The following is an 18,313-nucleotide window of genomic DNA, read 5'->3' on the forward strand; positions in this document are numbered from 1 at the left end:
TTAGAATGTCAGAAACAAGCTTTCTGAGCTGAGAACTGCATTTTGTGACATAGTTCATCAGTGGATGATGAGAATGTCAGTTTTGACAAAGAACACTGTTCATTACTAAAATGCTCCAATTGAGCTGTTAGAATGTCAGAAACAAGCTTTCTGAGCTGAGAACTGCATTTTGTGACAAAAAGCATCAGTGGATGATGAGAATGTCAGTTTTGACAAAGAACACTGATCATTACTAAAATGCTCCAATTGAGCTGCTAGAATGTCAGAAACAAGCTTTCTGAGATGAGAAATGCATTTTGTGACAAAGTGCTTCAGTGGATGATGAGAATGTCAGTTTTGACAAAGAACACTGTTCATTACTAAAATGCTCTAATTGAGCTGTTAGAATGTCAGAAACAAGCTTTCTGAGCTGAGAACTGCATTTTGTGACATAGTTCATCAGTGGATGATGAGAATGTCAGTTTTGACAAAGAACACTGTTCATTACTAAAATGCTCTAATTGAGCTGTTAGAATGTTAGAAACAAGCTTTCTGAGCTGAGAACTGCATTTTGTGACATAGTTCATCAGTGGATGATGAGAATGTCAGTTTTGACAAAGAACACTGTTCATTACTGAAATGCTCCAATTGAGTTGTTAGAATGTCAGAAACAAATTTTCTGAGCTGAGAAATGCATTTTGTGACAAAGTGCATCAGTGGATGATGAGAATGTCAGTTTTGACAAAGAACACTGATCATCACTAAAATGCTCCAATTAAGCTGTTAGAATGTCAGAAACAAGCTTTCTGAGCTGAGAACTGCATTTTGTGACATAGTTCATCAGTGGCTGATGAGAATGTCAGTTTTGACAAAGAACACTGTTCATTACTGAAATGCTCCAATTGAGCTGTTAGAATGTCAGAAACAAGCTTTCTGAGCTGAGAACTGCATTTTGTGACAAAAAGCATCAGTGGATGATGAGAATGTCAGTTTTGACAAAGAACACTGATCATTACTAAAATGCTCCAATTGAGCTGTTAGAATGTCAGAAACAAGCTTTCTGAGCTGAGAAATGCATTTTGTGACATAGTTCATCAGTGGATGATGAGAATGTCAGTTTTGACAAAAAACACTGTTCATTACTAAAATGCTCCAATTGAGCTGTTAGAATGTCAGAAACAAGCTTTCTGAGCTGAGAACTGCATTTTGTGACATAGTTCATCAGTGGATGATGAGAATGTCAGTTTTGACAAAGAACTCTGTTCATTACTGAAATGCTCCAATTGAGCTGTTAGAAAGTCAGAAACAAGCTTTCTGAGCTGAGAACTGCATTTTGTGACAAAGTGAATCAGTGGATGGATGAGAATGTCACTTTCGACAAAGAACACTGTTCATTAATGAAATGCTCCAATTGAGCTGTTAGAATGTCAGAAACAAGCTTTCTGAGCTGAAAACTGCATTTTGTGACAAAAAGCATCATTGGATGATGAGAATGCCAGTTTTGACAAAGAACACTGATCATTACTAAAATGCTCCAATTGAGCTGTTAGAATGTCAGAAACAAGCTTTCTGAGCTGAGAACTGCATTTTGTGACAAAGTTCATCAGTGGATGATGAGAATGTCAGTTTTGACAAAGAACACTGTTCATTGCTGAAATGCTCCAATTGAGCTGTTAGAATGTCAGAAACAAGCTTTCTGAGCTGAGAACTGCATTTTGTGACAAAGTGAATCAGTGGATGATGAGAATGTCAGTTTTGACAAAGAACACTGTTCATTACTAAAATGCTCCAATTGAGCTGTTAGAATGTCAGAAACAAGCTTTCTGAGCATAAAACTGCATTTTGTGACAAAGTGCATCAGTGGGTGATGAGAATGTCATTTTTGACAAAGAACACTGTTCATTACTAAAATGCTCTAATTGAGCTGTTAGAATGTCAGAAACAAGCTTTCTGAGCTGAAAACTGCATTTTGTGACAAAGTGAATCAGTGGATGATGAGAATGTCAGTTTTGACAAAGAACACTGATCATTACTAAAATGCTCTAATTGAGCTGTTAGAATGTCAGAAACAAGCTTTCTGAGCTGAGAACTGCATTTTGTGACAAAGTGAATCAGTGGATGATGAGAATGTCACTTTTGACAAAGAACACTGATTATTACTAAAATGCTCTAATTGAGCTGTTAGAATGTTAGAAACAAGCTTTCTGAGCTGAAAACTGCATTTTTTTGACAAAGTGCATCAGTGGATGATGAGAATTTCAGTTTTGACAAAGAACACTGTTCATTACTAAAATGCTCTAATTGAGCTGTGAGAATGTCAGAAACAAGCTTTCTGAGCTGAGAACTGCATTTTGTGACATAGTTCATCAGTGGATGATGAGAATGTCAGTTTTGACAAAGAACACTGTTCATTACTAAAATGCTCTAATTGAGCTGTTAGAATGTCAGAAACAAGCTTTCTGAGCTGAGAACTGCATTTTGTGACATAGTTCATCAGTGGATGATGAGAATGTCAGTTTTGACAAAGAACACTGTTCATTACTAAAATGCTCTAATTGAGCTGTTAGAATGTCAGAAACAAGCTTTCTGAGCTGAGAACTGCATTTTGTGACATAGTTCATCAGTGGATGATGAGAATGTCAGTTTTGACAAAGAACACTGTTCATTACTAAAATGCTCCAATTGAGCTGTTAGAATGTCAGAAACAAGCTTTCTGAGCTGAGAACTGCATTTTGTGACAAAAAGCATCAGTGGATGATGAGAATGTCAGTTTTGACAAAGAACACTGATCATTACTAAAATGCTCCAATTGAGCTGCTAGAATGTCAGAAACAAGCTTTCTGAGATGAGAAATGCATTTTGTGACAAAGTGCTTCAGTGGATGATGAGAATGTCAGTTTTGACAAAGAACACTGTTCATTACTAAAATGCTCTAATTGAGCTGTTAGAATGTCAGAAACAAGCTTTCTGAGCTGAGAACTGCATTTTGTGACATAGTTCATCAGTGGATGATGAGAATTTCAGTTTTGACAAAGAACACTGTTCATTACTAAAATGCTCTAATTGAGCTGTTAGAATGTTAGAAACAAGCTTTCTGAGCTGAGAACTGCATTTTGTGACATAGTTCATCAGTGGATGATGAGAATGTCAGTTTTGACAAAGAACACTGTTCATTACTGAAATGCTCCAATTGAGTTGTTAGAATGTCAGAAACAAATTTTCTGAGCTGAGAAATGCATTTTGTGACAAAGTGCATCAGTGGATGATGAGAATGTCAGTTTTGACAAAGAACACTGATCATCACTAAAATGCTCCAATTAAGCTGTTAGAATGTCAGAAACAAGCTTTCTGAGCTGAGAACTGCATTTTGTGACATAGTTCATCAGTGGATGATGAGAATGTCAGTTTTGACAAAGAACACTGTTCATTACTGAAATGCTCCAATTGAGCTGTTAGAATGTTAGAAACAAGCTTTCTGAGCTGAAAACTGCATTTTTTTGACAAATTGCATCAGTGGATGATGAGAATGTCAGTTTTGACAAAGAACACTGTTCATTACTAAAATGCTCTAATTGAGCTGTGAGAATGTCAGAAACAAGCTTTCTGAGCTGAGAACTGCATTTTGTGACATAGTTCATCAGTGGATGATGAGAATGTCAGTTTTGACAAAGAACACTGATCATTACTAAAATGCTCTAATTGAGCTGTTAGAATGTCAGAAACAAGCTTTCTGAGCTGAGAACTGCATTTTGTGACATAGTTCATCAGTGGATGATGAGAATGTCAGTTTTGACAAAGAACACTGTTCATTACTAAAATGCTCTAATTGAGCTGTTAGAATGTCAGAAACAAGCTTTCTGAGCTGAGAACTGCATTTTGTGACAAAGTGAATCAGTGGATGATGAGAATGTCAGTTTTGACAAAGAACACTGATCATTACTAAAATGCTCCAATTGAGCTTGTTAGAATGTCAGAAACAAGCTTTCTGAGCTGAGAACTGCATTTTGTGACAAAAAGCATCAGTGGATGATGAGAATGTCAGTTTTGACAAAGAACACTGATCATTACTAAAATGCTCCAATTGAGCTGTTAGAATGTCAGAAACAAGCTTTCTGAGCTGAGAAATGCATTTTGTGACAAAGTGCTTCAGTGGATGATGAGAATGTCAGTTTTGACAAAGAACACTGTTCATTACTAAAATGCTCTAATTGAGCTGTTAAAATGTCAGAAACAAGCTTTCTGAGCTGAGAACTGCATTTTGTGACATAGTTCATCAGTGGATGATGAGAATGTCAGTTTTGACAAAGAACACTGTTCATTACTAAAATGCTCTAATTGAGCTGTTAGAATGTTAGAAACAAGCTTTCTGAGCTGAGAACTGCATTTTGTGACATAGTTCATCAGTGGATGATGAGAATGTCAGTTTTGACAAAGCACACTGTTCATTACTAAAATGCTCCAATTGAGCTGTTAGAATGTCAGAAACAAGCTTTCTGAGCTGAGAACTGCATTTCGTGACATAGTTCATCAGTGGATGATGAGAATGTCAGTTTTGACAAAGAACACTGATCATTACTAAAATGCTCCAATTGAGCTGTTAGAATGTCAGAAACAAGCTTTCTGAGATGAGAAATGCATTTTGTGACAAAGTGCTTCAGTGGATGATGAGAATGTCAGTTTTGACAAAGAACACTGTTCATTACTAAAATGCTCTAATTGAGCTGTTAGAATGTCAGAAACAAGCTTTCTGAGCTGAGAACTGCATTTTGTGACATAGTTCATCAGTGGATGATGAGAATTTCAGTTTTGACAAAGAACACTGTTCATTACTAAAATGCTCTAATTGAGCTGTTAGAATGTTAGAAACAAGCTTTCTGAGCTGAGAACTGCATTTTGTGACATAGTTCATCAGTGGATGATGAGAATGTCAGTTTTGACAAAGAACACTGTTCATTACTGAAATGCTCCAATTGAGCTGTTAGAATGTCAGAAACAAGCTTTCTGAGCTGAGAACTGCATTTTGTGACAAAAAGCATCAGTGGATGATGAGAATTTCAGTTTTGACAAAGAACACTGATCATTACTAAAATGCTCCAATTGAGCTGTTAGAATGTCAGAAACAAGCTTTCTGAGCTGAGAAATGCATTTTGTGACAAAGTGCTTCAGTGGATGATGAGAATGTCAGTTTTGACAAAGAACACTGTTCATTACTAAAATGCTCTAATTGAGCTGTTAGAATGTTAGAAACAAGCTTTCTGAGCTGAGAACTGCATTTTGTGACATAGTTCATCAGTGGATGATGAGAATGTCAGTTTTGACAAAAAACACTGTTCATTACTAAAATGCTCCAATTGAGCTGTTAGAATGTCAGAAACAAGCTTTCTGAGCTGAGAACTGCATTTTGTGACATAGTTCATCAGTGGATGATGAGAATGTCAGTTTTGACAAAGACTCTGTTCATTACTGAAATGCTCCAATTGAGCTGTTAGAAAATCAGAAACAAGCTTTCTGAGCTGAGAACTGCATTTTGTGACAAAGTGAATCAGTGGATGGATGAGAATGTCACTTTCGACAAAGAACACTGTTCATTACTGAAATGCTCCAATTGAGCTGTTAGAATGTCAGAAACAAGCTTTCTGAGCTGAGAACTGCATTTTGTGACAAAGTGAATCAGTGGATGGATGAGAATGTCACTTTCGACAAAGAACACTGTTCATTAATGAAATGCTCCAATTGAGCTGTTAGAATGTCAGAAACAAGCTTTCTGAGCTGAAAACTGCATTTTGTGACAAAAAGCATCAGTGGATGATGAGAATGCCAGTTTTGACAAAGAACACTGATCATTACTAAAATGCTCCAATTGAGCTGTTAGAATGTCAGAAACAAGCTTTCTGAGCTGAGAAATGCATTTTGTGACAAAGTGCATCAGTGGATGATGAGAATGTCAGTTTTGACAAAGAACACTGTTCATTACTAAAATGCTCTAATTGAGCTGTTAGAATGTCAGAAACAAGCTTTCTGAGCTGAGAACTGCATTTTGTGACAAAGTTCATCAGTGGATGATGAGAATGTCAGTTTTGACAAAGAACACTGTTCATTGCTGAAATGCTCCAATTGAGCTGTTAGAATGTCAGAAACAAGCTTTCTGAGCTGAGAACTGCATTTTGTGACAAAGTGAATCAGTGGATGATGAGAATGTCAGTTTTGACAAAGAACACTGTTCATTACTAAAATGCTCCAATTGAGCTGTTAGAATGTCAGAAACAAGCTTTCTGAGCATAAAACTGCATTTTGTGACAAAGTGCATCAGTGGGTGATGAGAATGTCATTTTTGACAAGAACACTGTTCATTACTAAAATGCTCTAATTGAGCTGTTAGAATGTCAGAAACAAGCTTTCTGAGCTGAAAACTGCATTTTGTGACAAAGTGAATCAGTGGATGATGAGAATGTCAGTTTTGACAAAGAACACTGATCATTACTAAAATGCTCTAATTGAGCTGTTAGAATGTCAGAAACAAGCTTTCTGAGCTGAGAACTGCATTTTGTGACAAAGTGAATCAGTGGATGATGAGAATGTCACTTTTGACAAAGAACACTGATTATTACTAAAATGCTCCAATTGAGCTGTTAGAATGTTAGAAACAAGCTTTCTGAGCTGAAAACTGCATTTTTTTGACAAATTGCATCAGTGGATGATGAGAATGTCAGTTTTGACAAAGAACACTGTTCATTACTAAAATGCTCTAATTGAGCTGTGAGAATGTCAGAAACAAGCTTTCTGAGCTGAGAACTGCATTTTGTGACATAGTTCATCAGTGGATGATGAGAATGTCAGTTTTGACAAAGAACACTGATCATTACTAAAATGCTCTAATTGAGCTGTTAGAATGTCAGAAACAAGCTTTCTGAGCTGAGAACTGCATTTTGTGACATAGTTCATCAGTGGATGATGAGAATGTCAGTTTTGACAAAGAACACTGTTCATTACTAAAATGCTCTAATTGAGCTGTTAGAATGTCAGAAACAAGCTTTCTGAGCTGAGAACTGCATTTTGTGACAAAGTGAATCAGTGGATGATGAGAATGTCAGTTTTGACAAAGAACACTGATCATTACTAAAATGCTCCAATTGAGCTTGTTAGAATGTCAGAAACAAGCTTTCTGAGCTGAGAACTGCATTTTGTGACAAAAAGCATCAGTGGATGATGAGAATGTCAGTTTTGACAAAGAACACTGATCATTACTAAAATGCTCCAATCGAGCTGTTAGAATGTCAGAAACAAGCTTTCTGAGCTGAGAAATGCATTTTGTGACAAAGTGCTTCAGTGGATGATGAGAATGTCAGTTTTGACAAAGAACACTGTTCATTACTAAAATGCTCTAATTGAGCTGTTAAAATGTCAGAAACAAGCTTTCTGAGCTGAGAACTGCATTTTGTGACATAGTTCATCAGTGGATGATGAGAATGTCAGTTTTGACAAAGAACACTGTTCATTACTAAAATGCTCTAATTGAGCTGTTAGAATGTTAGAAACAAGCTTTCTGAGCTGAGAACTGCATTTTGTGACATAGTTCATCAGTGGATGATGAGAATGTCAGTTTTGACAAAGCACACTGTTCATTACTAAAATGCTCCAATTGAGCTGTTAGAATGTCAGAAACAAGCTTTCTGAGCTGAGAACTGCATTTCGTGACATAGTTCATCAGTGGATGATGAGAATGTCAGTTTTGACAAAGAACACTGATCATTACTAAAATGCTCCAATTGAGCTGTTAGAATGTCAGAAACAAGCTTTCTGAGCTGAGAACTGCATTTTGTGACAAAAAGCATCAGTGGATGATGAGAATGTCAGTTTTGACAAAGAACACTGATCATTACTAAAATGCTCCAATTGAGCTGTTAGAATGTCAGAAACAAGCTTTCTGAGCTGAGAAATGCATTTTGTGACATAGTTCATCAGTGGATGATGAGAATGTCAGTTTTGACAAAAAACACTGTTCATTACTAAAATGCTCCAATTGAGCTGTTAGAATGTCAGAAACAAGCTTTCTGAGCTGAGAACTGCATTTTGTGACAAAGTGAATCAGTGGATGGATGAGAATGTCACTTTCGACAAAGAACACTGTTCATTAATGAAATGCTCCAATTGAGCTGTTAGAATGTCAGAAACAAGCTTTCTGAGCTGAAAACTGCATTTTGTGACAAAAAGCATCAGTGGATGATGAGAATGCCAGTTTTGACAAAGAACACTGATCATTACTAAAATGCTCCAATTGAGCTGTTAGAATGTCAGAAACAAGCTTTCTGAGCTGAGAACTGCATTTTGTGACAAAGTTCATCAGTGGATGATGAGAATGTCAGTTTTGACAAAGAACACTGTTCATTGCTGAAATGCTCCAATTGAGCTGTTAGAATGTCAGAAACAAGCTTTCTGAGCTGAGAACTGCATTTTGTGACAAAGTGAATCAGTGGATGATGAGAATGTCAGTTTTGACAAAGAACACTGTTCATTACTAAAATGCTCCAATTGAGCTGTTAGAATGTCAGAAACAAGCTTTCTGAGCATAAAACTGCATTTTGTGACAAAGTGCATTAGTGGGTGATGAGAATGTCATTTTTGACAAAGAACACTGTTCATTACTAAAATGCTCTAATTGAGCTGTTAGAATGTCAGAAACAAGCTTTCTGAGCTGAAAACTGCATTTTGTGACAAAGTGAATCAGTGGATGATGAGAATGTCAGTTTTGACAAAGAACACTGATCATTACTAAAATGCTCTAATTGAGCTGTTAGAATGTCAGAAACAAGCTTTCTGAGCTGAGAACTGCATTTTGTGACAAAGTGAATCAGTGGATGATGAGAATGTCACTTTTGACAAAGAACACTGATTATTACTAAAATGCTCTAATTGAGCTGTTAGAATGTTAGAAACAAGCTTTCTGAGCTGAAAACTGCATTTTTTTGACAAAGTGCATCAGTGGATGATGAGAATGTCAGTTTTGACAAAGAACACTGTTCATTACTAAAATGCTCTAATTGAGCTGTGAGAATGTCAGAAACAAGCTTTCTGAGCTGAGAACTGCATTTTGTGACATAGTTCATCAGTGGATGATGAGAATGTCAGTTTTGACAAAGAACACTGTTCATTACTAAAATGCTCTAATTGAGCTGTTAGAATGTCAGAAACAAGCTTTCTGAGCTGAGAACTGCATTTTGTGACATAGTTCATCAGTGGATGATGAGAATGTCAGTTTTGACAAAGAACACTGTTCATTACTAAAATGCTCTAATTGAGCTGTTAGAATGTCAGAAACAAGCTTTCTGAGCTGAGAACTGCATTTTGTGACATAGTTCATCAGTGGATGATGAGAATGTCAGTTTTGACAAAGAACACTGTTCATTACTAAAATGCTCCAATTGAGCTGTTAGAATGTCAGAAACAAGCTTTCTGAGCTGAGAACTGCATTTTGTGAGAAAGTGAACCAGTGGATGATGAGAATGTCAGTTTTGACAAAGAACACTGTTCATTACTAAAATGCTCCAATTGAGCTGTTAGAAAGTCAGAAACAAGCTTTCTGAGCTGAGAACTGCATTTTGTGAGAAAGTGAATCAGTGGATGATGAGAATGTCAGTTTTGACAAAGAACACTGTTCATTACTAAAATGCTCCAATTGAGCTGTTAGAATGTCAGAAACAAGCTTTCTGAGCATAAAACTGCATTTTGTGACAAAGTGCATCAGTGGGTGATGAGAATGTCAGTTTTGACAAAGAACACTGTTCATTACTAAAATGCTCTAATTGAGCTGTTAGAATGTCAGAAACAAGCTTTCTGAGCTGAGAACTGCATTTTGTGACATAGTTCATCAGTGGATGATGAGAATGTCAGTTTTGACAAAGAACACTGTTCATTACTAAAATGCTCTATTTGAGCTGTTAGAATGTCAGAAACAAGCTTTCTGAGCTGAGAACTGCATTTTGTGACATAGTTCATCAGTGGATGATGAGAATGTCAGTTTTGACAAAGAACACTGATCATTACTAAAATGCTCTAATTGAGCTGTTAGAATGTCAGAAACAAGCTTTCTGATCTGAAAACTGCATTTTGTGACAAAGTGAATCAGTGGATGATGAGAATGTCAGTTTTGACAAAGAACACTGATCATCACTAAAATGCTCCAATTAAGCTGTTAGAATGTCAGAAACAAGCTTTCTGAGCTGAGAACTGCATTTTGTGACATAGTTCATCAGTGGATGATGAGAATGTCAGTTTTGACAAAGAACACTGATCATCACTAAAATGCTCCAATTAAGCTGTTAGAATGTCAGAAACAAGCTTTCTGAGCTGAGAACTGCATTTTGTGACATAGTTCATCAGTGGATGATGAGAATGTCAGTTTTGACAAAGAACACTGTTCATTACTGAAATGCTCCAATTGAGCTGTTAGAATGTCAGAAACAAGCTTTCTGAGCTGAGAAATGCATTTTGTGACAAAGTGCATCAGTGGATGATGAGAATGTCAGTTTTGACAAAAAACACTGATCATTACTAAAATGCTCCAATTGAGCTGCTAGAATGTCAGAAACAAGCTTTCTGAGATGAGAAATGCATTTTGTGACAAAGTGCTTCAGTGGATGATGAGAATGTCAGTTTTGACAAAGAACACTGTTCATTACTAAAATGCTCTAATTGAGCTGTTAGAATGTCAGAAACAAGCTTTCTGAGCTGAGAACTGCATTTTGTGACATAGTTCATCAGTGGATGATGAGAATGTCAGTTTTGACAAAGAACACTTTTCATTACTAAAATGCTCTAATTGAGCTGTTAGAATGTTAGAAACAAGCTTTCTGAGCTGAGAACTGCATTTTGTGACATAGTTCATCAGTGGATGATGAGAATGTCAGTTTTGACAAAGAACACTGTTCATTACTGAAATGCTCCAATTGAGTTGTTAGAATGTCAGAAACAAATTTTCTGAGCTGAGAAATGCATTTTGTGACAAAGTGCATCAGTGGATGATGAGAATGTCAGTTTTGACAAAGAACACTGATCATCACTAAAATGCTCCAATTAAGCTGTTAGAATGTCAGAAACAAGCTTTCTGAGCTGAGAACTGCATTTTGTGACATAGTTCATCAGTGGATGATGAGAATGTCAGTTTTGACAAAGAACACTGTTCATTACTGAAATGCTCCAATTGAGCTGTTAGAATGTCAGAAACAAGCTTTCTGAGCTGAGAACTGCATTTTGTGACAAAAAGCATCAGTGGATGATGAGAATGTCAGTTTTGACAAAGAACACTGATCATTACTAAAATGCTCCAATTGAGCTGTTAGAATGTCAGAAACAAGCTTTCTGAGCTGAGAAATGCATTTTGTGACATAGTTCATCAGTGGATGATGAGAATGTCAGTTTTGACAAAAAACACTGTTCATTACTAAAATGCTCCAATTGAGCTGTTAGAATGTCAGAAACAAGCTTTCTGAGCTGAGAACTGCATTTTGTGACATAGTTCATCAGTGGATGATGAGAATGTCAGTTTTGACAAAGAACTCTGTTCATTACTGAAATCCTCCAATTGAGCTGTTAGAAAGTCAGAAACAAGCTTTCTGAGCTGAGAACTGCATTTTGTGACAAAGTGAATCAGTGGATGGATGAGAATGTCACTTTCGACAAAGAACACTGTTCATTAATGAAATGCTCCAATTGAGCTGTTAGAATGTCAGAAACAAGCTTTCTGAGCTGAAAACTGCATTTTGTGACAAAAAGCATCATTGGATGATGAGAATGCCAGTTTTGACAAAGAACACTGATCATTACTAAAATGCTCCAATTGAGCTGTTAGAATGTCAGAAACAAGCTTTCTGAGCTGAGAACTGCATTTTGTGACAAAGTTCATCAGTGGATGATGAGAATGTCAGTTTTGACAAAGAACACTGTTCATTGCTGAAATGCTCCAATTGAGCTGTTAGAATGTCAGAAACAAGCTTTCTGAGCTGAGAACTGCATTTTGTGACAAAGTGAATCAGTGGATGATGAGAATGTCAGTTTTGACAAAGAACACTGTTCATTACTAAAATGCTCCAATTGAGCTGTTAGAATGTCAGAAACAAGCTTTCTGAGCATAAAACTGCATTTTGTGACAAAGTGCATCAGTGGGTGATGAGAATGTCATTTTTGACAAAGAACACTGTTCATTACTAAAATGCTCTAATTGAGCTGTTAGAATGTCAGAAACAAGCTTTCTGAGCTGAAAACTGCATTTTGTGACAAAGTGAATCAGTGGATGATGAGAATGTCAGTTTTGACAAAGAACACTGATCATTACTAAAATGCTCTAATTGAGCTGTTAGAATGTCAGAAACAAGCTTTCTGAGCTGAGAACTGCATTTTGTGACAAAGTGAATCAGTGGATGATGAGAATGTCACTTTTGACAAAGAACACTGATTATTACTAAAATGCTCTAATTGAGCTGTTAGAATGTTAGAAACAAGCTTTCTGAGCTGAAAACTGCATTTTTTTGACAAAGTGCATCAGTGGATGATGAGAATTTCAGTTTTGACAAAGAACACTGTTCATTACTAAAATGCTCTAATTGAGCTGTGAGAATGTCAGAAACAAGCTTTCTGAGCTGAGAACTGCATTTTGTGACATAGTTCATCAGTGGATGATGAGAATGTCAGTTTTGACAAAGAACACTGTTCATTACTAAAATGCTCTAATTGAGCTGTTAGAATGTCAGAAACAAGCTTTCTGAGCTGAGAACTGCATTTTGTGACATAGTTCATCAGTGGATGATGAGAATGTCAGTTTTGACAAAGAACACTGTTCATTACTAAAATGCTCTAATTGAGCTGTTAGAATGTCAGAAACAAGCTTTCTGAGCTGAGAACTGCATTTTGTGACATAGTTCATCAGTGGATGATGAGAATGTCAGTTTTGACAAAGAACACTGTTCATTACTAAAATGCTCCAATTGAGCTGTTAGAATGTCAGAAACAAGCTTTCTGAGCTGAGAACTGCATTTTGTGACAAAAAGCATCAGTGGATGATGAGAATGTCAGTTTTGACAAAGAACACTGATCATTACTAAAATGCTCCAATTGAGCTGCTAGAATGTCAGAAACAAGCTTTCTGAGATGAGAAATGCATTTTGTGACAAAGTGCTTCAGTGGATGATGAGAATGTCAGTTTTGACAAAGAACACTGTTCATTACTAAAATGCTCTAATTGAGCTGTTAGAATGTCAGAAACAAGCTTTCTGAGCTGAGAACTGCATTTTGTGACATAGTTCATCAGTGGATGATGAGAATTTCAGTTTTGACAAAGAACACTGTTCATTACTAAAATGCTCTAATTGAGCTGTTAGAATGTTAGAAACAAGCTTTCTGAGCTGAGAACTGCATTTTGTGACATAGTTCATCAGTGGATGATGAGAATGTCAGTTTTGACAAAGAACACTGTTCATTACTGAAATGCTCCAATTGAGTTGTTAGAATGTCAGAAACAAATTTTCTGAGCTGAGAAATGCATTTTGTGACAAAGTGCATCAGTGGATGATGAGAATGTCAGTTTTGACAAAGAACACTGATCATCACTAAAATGCTCCAATTAAGCTGTTAGAATGTCAGAAACAAGCTTTCTGAGCTGAGAACTGCATTTTGTGACATAGTTCATCAGTGGATGATGAGAATGTCAGTTTTGTCAAAGAACACTGTTCATTACTGAAATGCTCCAATTGAGCTGTTAGAATGTCAGAAACAAGCTTTCTGAGCTGAGAACTGCATTTTGTGACAAAAAGCATCAGTGGATGATGAGAATGTCAGTTTTGACAAAGAACACTGATCATTACTAAAATGCTCCAATTGAGCTGTTAGAATGTCAGAAACAAGCTTTCTGAGCTGAGAAATGCATTTTGTGACAAAGTGCTTCAGTGGATGATGAGAATGTCAGTTTTACAAAGAACACTGTTCATTACTAAAATGCTCTAATTGAGCTGTTAGAATGTTAGAAACAAGCTTTCTGAGCTGAGAACTGCATTTTGTGACATAGTTCATCAGTGGATGATGAGAATGTCAGTTTTGACAAAAAACACTTTTCATTACTAAAATGCTCCAATTGAGCTGTTAGAATGTCAGAAACAAGCTTTCTGAGCTGAGAACTGCATTTTGTGACATAGTTCATCAGTGGATGATGAGAATGTCAGTTTTGACAAAGAACACTGTTCATTACTGAAATGCTCCAATTGAGCTGTTAGAATGTCAGAAACAAGCTTTCTGAGCTGAGAAATGCATTTTGTGACAAAGTGCATCAGTGGATGATGAGAATGTCAGTTTTGACAAAAAACACTGATCATTACTAAAATGCTCCAATTGAGCTGCTAGAATGTCAGAAACAAGCTTTCTGAGATGAGAAATGCATTTTGTGACAAAGTGCTTCAGTGGATGATGAGAATGTCAGTTTTGACAAAGAACACTGTTCATTACTAAAATGCTCTAATTGAGCTGTTAGAATGTCAGAAACAAGCTTTCTGAGCTGAGAACTGCATTTTGTGACATAGTTCATCAGTGGATGATGAGAATGTCAGTTTTGACAAAGAACACTTTTCATTACTAAAATGCTCTAATTGAGCTGTTAGAATGTTAGAAACAAGCTTTCTGAGCTGAGAACTGCATTTTGTGACATAGTTCATCAGTGGATGATGAGAATGTCAGTTTTGACAAAGAACACTGTTCATTACTGAAATGCTCCAATTGAGTTGTTAGAATGTCAGAAACAAATTTTCTGAGCTGAGAAATGCATTTTGTGACAAAGTGCATCAGTGGATGATGAGAATGTCAGTTTTGACAAAGAACACTGATCATCACTAAAATGCTCCAATTAAGCTGTTAGAATGTCAGAAACAAGCTTTCTGAGCTGAGAACTGCATTTTGTGACATAGTTCATCAGTGGATGATGAGAATGTCAGTTTTGACAAAGAACACTGTTCATTACTGAAATGCTCCAATTGAGCTGTTAGAATGTCAGAAACAAGCTTTCTGAGCTGAGAACTGCATTTTGTGACAAAAAGCATCAGTGGATGATGAGAATGTCAGTTTTGACAAAGAACACTGATCATTACTAAAATGCTCCAATTGAGCTGTTAGAATGTCAGAAACAAGCTTTCTGAGCTGAGAAATGCATTTTGTGACATAGTTCATCAGTGGATGATGAGAATGTCAGTTTTGACAAAAAACACTGTTCATTACTAAAATGCTCCAATTGAGCTGTTAGAATGTCAGAAACAAGCTTTCTGAGCTGAGAACTGCATTTTGTGACATAGTTCATCAGTGGATGATGAGAATGTCAGTTTTGACAAAGAACTCTGTTCATTACTGAAATGCTCCAATTGAGCTGTTAGAAAGTCAGAAACAAGCTTTCTGAGCTGAGAACTGCATTTTGTGACAAAGTGAATCAGTGGATGGATGAGAATGTCACTTTCGACAAAGAACACTGTTCATTAATGAAATGCTCCAATTGAGCTGTTAGAATGTCAGAAACAAGCTTTCTGAGCTGAAAACTGCATTTTGTGACAAAAAGCATCATTGGATGATGAGAATGCCAGTTTTGACAAAGAACACTGATCATTACTAAAATGCTCCAATTGAGCTGTTAGAATGTCAGAAACAAGCTTTCTGAGCTGAGAACTGCATTTTGTGACAAAGTTCATCAGTGGATGATGAGAATGTCAGTTTTGACAAAGAACACTGTTCATTGCTGAAATGCTCCAATTGAGCTGTTAGAATGTCAGAAACAAGCTTTCTGAGCTGAGAACTGCATTTTGTGACAAAGTGAATCAGTGGATGATGAGAATGTCAGTTTTGACAAAGAACACTGTTCATTACTAAAATGCTCCAATTGAGCTGTTAGAATGTCAGAAACAAGCTTTCTGAGCATAAAACTGCATTTTGTGACAAAGTGCATCAGTGGGTGATGAGAATGTCATTTTTGACAAAGAACACTGTTCATTACTAAAATGCTCTAATTGAGCTGTTAGAATGTCAGAAACAAGCTTTCTGAGCTGAAAACTGCATTTTGTGACAAAGTGAATCAGTGGATGATGAGAATGTCAGTTTTGACAAAGAACACTGATCATTACTAAAATGCTCTAATTGAGCTGTTAGAATGTCAGAAACAAGCTTTCTGAGCTGAGAACTGCATTTTGTGACAAAGTGAATCAGTGGATGATGAGAATGTCACTTTTGACAAAGAACACTGATTATTACTAAAATGCTCTAATTGAGCTGTTAGAATGTTAGAAACAAGCTTTCTGAGCTGAAAACTGCATTTTTTTGACAAAGTGCATCAGTGGATGATGAGAATTTCAGTTTTGACAAAGAACACTGTTCATTACTAAAATGCTCTAATTGAGCTGTGAGAATGTCAGAAACAAGCTTTCTGAGCTGAGAACTGCATTTTGTGACATAGTTCATCAGTGGATGATGAGAATGTCAGTTTTGACAAAGAACACTGTTCATTACTAAAATGCTCTAATTGAGCTGTTAGAATGTCAGAAACAAGCTTTCTGAGCTGAGAACTGCATTTTGTGACATAGTTCATCAGTGGATGATGAGAATGTCAGTTTTGACAAAGAACACTGTTCATTACTAAAATGCTCTAATTGAGCTGTTAGAATGTCAGAAACAAGCTTTCTGAGCTGAGAACTGCATTTTGTGACATAGTTCATCAGTGGATGATGAGAATGTCAGTTTTGACAAAGAACACTGTTCATTACTAAAATGCTCCAATTGAGCTGTTAGAATGTCAGAAACAAGCTTTCTGAGCTGAGAACTGCATTTTGTGACAAAAAGCATCAGTGGATGATGAGAATGTCAGTTTTGACAAAGAACACTGATCATTACTAAAATGCTCCAATTGAGCTGCTAGAATGTCAGAAACAAGCTTTCTGAGATGAGAAATGCATTTTGTGACAAAGTGCTTCAGTGGATGATGAGAATGTCAGTTTTGACAAAGAACACTGTTCATTACTAAAATGCTCTAATTGAGCTGTTAGAATGTCAGAAACAAGCTTTCTGAGCTGAGAACTGCATTTTGTGACATAGTTCATCAGTGGATGATGAGAATTTCAGTTTTGACAAAGAACACTGTTCATTACTAAAATGCTCTAATTGAGCTGTTAGAATGTTAGAAACAAGCTTTCTGAGCTGAGAACTGCATTTTGTGACACAGTTCATCAGTGGATGATGAGAATGTCAGTTTTGACAAAGAACACTGTTCATTACTGAAATGCTCCAATTGAGTTGTTAGAATGTCAGAAACAAATTTTCTGAGCTGAGAAATGCATTTTGTGACAAAGTGCATCAGTGGATGATGAGAATGTCAGTTTTGACAAAGAACACTGATCATCACTAAAATGCTCCAATTAAGCTGTTAGAATGTCAGAAACAAGCTTTCTGAGCTGAGAACTGCATTTTGTGACATAGTTCATCAGTGGATGATGAGAATGTCAGTTTTGACAAAGAACACTGTTCATTACTGAAATGCTCCAATTGAGCTGTTAGAATGTCAGAAACAAGCTTTCTGAGCTGAGAACTGCATTTTGTGACAAAAAGCATCAGTGGATGATGAGAATGTCAGTTTTGACAAAGAACACTGATCATTACTAAAATGCTCCAATTGAGCTGTTAGAATGTCAGAAACAAGCTTTCTGAGCTGAGAAATGCATTTTGTGACAAAGTGCTTCAGTGGATGATGAGAATGTCAGTTTTACAAAGAACACTGTTCATTACTAAAATGCTCTAATTGAGCTGTTAGAATGTTAGAAACAAGCTTTCTGAGCTGAGAACTGCATTTTGTGACATAGTTCATCAGTGGATGATGAGAATGTCAGTTTTGACAAAAAACACTTTTCATTACTAAAATGCTCCAATTGAGCTGTTAGAATGTCAGAAACAAGCTTTCTGAGCTGAGAACTGCATTTTGTGACATAGTTCATCAGTGGATGATGAGAATGTCAGTTTTGACAAAGACTCTGTTCATTACTGAAATGCTCCAATTGAGCTGTTAGAAAATCAGAAACAAGCTTTCTGAGCTGAGAACTGCATTTTGTGACAAAGTGAATCAGTGGATGGATGAGAATGTCACTTTCGACAAAGAACACTGTTCATTACTGAAATGCTCCAATTGAGCTGTTAGAATGTCAGAAACAAGCTTTCTGAGCATAAAACTGCATTTTGTGACAAAGTGAATCAGTGGATGGATGAGAATGTCACTTTCGACAAAGAACACTGTTCATTAATGAAATGCTCCAATTGAGCTGTTAGAATGTCAGAA

This window comes from Barbatula barbatula (genome assembly GCF_947034865.1).
Source record: "Barbatula barbatula genome assembly, chromosome: 10".
NCBI lineage: Eukaryota > Metazoa > Chordata > Actinopteri > Cypriniformes > Nemacheilidae > Barbatula > Barbatula barbatula.